At 45.1% G+C, this 2987-nt stretch overlaps 1 pseudogene; it reads right to left on the bottom strand.

The window, feature by feature from the left end:
- Nucleotides 1–622: 622 nt before the first annotated feature.
- LOC140931131 (uncharacterized) lies at nucleotides 623–1420 on the bottom strand (annotated as a pseudogene).
- Between the last annotated feature and the right edge of the window lie 1567 nt (nucleotides 1421–2987).

The following is a 2987-nucleotide window of genomic DNA, read 5'->3' as shown; positions in this document are numbered from 1 at the left end:
AACACCCTTTCTGCGGCTGCAGAAGAAGGCTGTATGAGTAGGACTTGCTTTACCGCCATAGCCCAACGAGGAAGTCACTCCTTACCCAATTTGAACAAAACATAATTTGGCACTTCAGCTATGTCTTTCATTGTGTTACAAAATAGTAACGTCTTTGGGCATTCAGGTCCATTCTCTCGTATCATTTTGACCATCCAGTGAAGGTTTTCAAAGCATCACTCTTCTTTGTTTTGATTACTGAGATCTGAAGGTTTTCCCGGTTTGGACTCACAAACAATTCCACCTTGTCTTTTTTTAGACTCAGGCCAGAAGAAATGGCCTCAGAAGTGCCCTAGTCGGCTGTAATGCCTGTCAGGACCTTTCGTAACCTATGCATGTCATTGAGCATAAGAGGAAAGTTAAGCTCCCGATGGAGGTCCTACACTCCCACCAAGTACAGCTGTGTTAGCTAAATGAGATGCAAAATACATCAGGGTTATCTCTGAGGCTGGTAGGAGGGGCGTTGAGGGGCCTACTAAACAATGCATGAGGGTAAAGGTGAGGAAGTGCTTGACACCAACTTGATAGGTGCGTTAGGTGGAAGGGGCAAAGGAAGCATGAAGGTATCGCTGTACAAAACCTCTCAGATGTTCATCTCTGATGGAGGGATGGTGGAGGCTGTGAGAGAGGCTGAGGGAGCCAGGTTACTGAAAATGGGAAAGTGAATCAGCGATAGAATTGTCTAAGCCCTGGATGTGAGTAGCTGTGAATGCGAAGTTATATTTGAGCGTTTGAAGTGTGATTGCTCGAATAAGGTCCATTTCTCGGGGGGACTTAGTGTGTTTAGAGTTTATGCTAGCCACCACTGACTTGTCGCACCACATGCGGATTCTTTTGCCAGACCAGCGGGGACCCCATAAAATACAGGCCAAGTATATGAGAAATAACTCCTGCCATTCAATACTAATACCCCTTTTTTGGCTGAGGGTGAGCCAGTGGCCCTGGAACCATTCCCCTGCTAAGAAACCCCCATACCCGAGGGAACCAGAAGCATCAGTGCATAGCTGAAGCTCTGGGGGAGAGGTGGCCTGGGTATCTAAAAAGAGAGACACCCCTTTCCAATTTTGGAGAAAATGTTACCACACAGAAATGTCTTTACGGAAACCGGAATTAAGGCAAATGTGCCAATGGGGGAACTTGATACCCTTTGTAAGGTGGATAATGCGTTGCAAGAAGGGGCAGCCAGGGGCAATAACCTTACAAGCAAATTGAAGGGTGCCAATCAGAGGCTGTAGCTCCTGTGAGGTAGCAGATTTCCTAATAGTCCACGGACCAAGGGCTTCCTGAATGCGGGTGAGTTTATCCACTGGGAGACGGGTTTCCATTTTATTGGAATCTAGTAGGATACCCATAAATTCAAGGCATGTGCATGCAGGGAAGGTTTTCCCAGGAGCTTTGGGGATATTTAGATCTGTGAAAAGGTGCAAAATTTGGCATAGAGCAGTCATGCATTTTGATTTGGGAAGGGAGGTAGCAAAAAAGAAATCATCTAGTATATGGATAACCTTGGGAATATTTAAGTTTAGTTTGAATGATCCATTCATCTGCAGAAGAAAATTCATCAAAAAGGGAGGGGGCCCACCTGAGAGCGAAGGGAAGGACCATATTGAAGAAATAGAGCCCTTCCCATTTCATACCCAGAAGTTCCCAATCAGAGTCGTGGACGGGAACATTGCGAAATGCTGATTTTATGTCTAGTTTGGACATGAAGCATCCTGGACCGAGATCCTGAAGTATGGCAATTGCGTGGTCCACCTTTATGTATTGCGAAGAATAGGATTCGGGAAGAATGTGTTCGTTGACACTGGTGGGGCAGTGTTTGGGATAGGAGAGATGGAAAATGGTTCGCCATTCTGAAGAGTGTTTCTTGGGAATGACCCCAGTGGGGTATACCTGCAGGTTGGAGAAAGGAGGGATGTGAAAAGGCCCTGCTGTGTGGCCCAGGGTAACTTCTTTTGGCATGTTTTTGTCAATAACAGATGGGTTGATATTTGCACAGGGAAGGTTAGAATATTCCTTGGGGGCCCTTGGACCTGACAACAATAACAACGATACCTTTATGTCTTCCTCTCTCCGCCCAAAACAAAGCCCATAAATGCTGCTCTTGCCTGAGCTCTGTTTACTGGGCAATAAAATTAAACACACTTAAGTTGGAGCAAAATGGCGATGGACAATAGGTCCATGGCCGCTTTAATTGAAACAAAGAGAACAAAAATGAATTCTGTTATAATATGTTTGCCCAGTAAAGGTGCGGGCCGAGAAAAACGCACCAGGACTAAATATACTACAGAAAAAGTGGACGGATCAGGGGAAGGAGGTGGGAGTCAAAAGAAGCTTCCAACTCCGAGCAGTAGAGAAGAATGGCAAGCACAGGCGTGCGAGTTCATGTGTCTTGTCAAAAACGTTAGAGGGGGGTTGAACATAATGGCCACTGACACCTGACCCAAACCCAGTCCCCCTTGATTATCAAATACCCTGGTCAAAGAGAGAAGACATAAAAATTCTATTTGCAAGCAAATATTTTGTTTATGTCTTCCTCTCTCCGCCCAAAACAAAACCCATAAATGCTGCTCTTGCCTGAGCTCTGTTTACTGGGCAATAAAATTAATCACACTTAAGTTGGAGCCAAACTGCTGTGGACAATAGGTCCATAGCCGCTTTTATTGAAACAAAGAGAACAAAAATGAATTCTGTTATAATATGTTTGCCCAGTAAAGGTGTGGGCCGAGAAAAACGCCAAAAGCAATGACACCTAAGGTGCATTGCTGCCCCACCCCAGGTAAGAGCAGAAGCAAGGAAGAAATGCATCCCCCGCTATACAACAAGCTATTGACACTAATCATTGCAGAAAAAGGAAACCGCTATTCTTAAGATGGTATACCAGCCGCCCTTGCAAGCATGGTACACAAAATTAAGTAATCAGGCCACTAAGACCCAAATCATTCAAC

The sequence above is a fragment of the Porites lutea genome, chromosome 1 (assembly GCF_958299795.1).
Source record: "Porites lutea chromosome 1, jaPorLute2.1, whole genome shotgun sequence".
Classification (NCBI taxonomy): Eukaryota; Metazoa; Cnidaria; class Anthozoa; order Scleractinia; family Poritidae; genus Porites; species Porites lutea.
The sequence above is the reverse complement of the archived record's forward strand: the minus strand, read 5'-3'. Positions and strand labels throughout refer to the sequence as shown.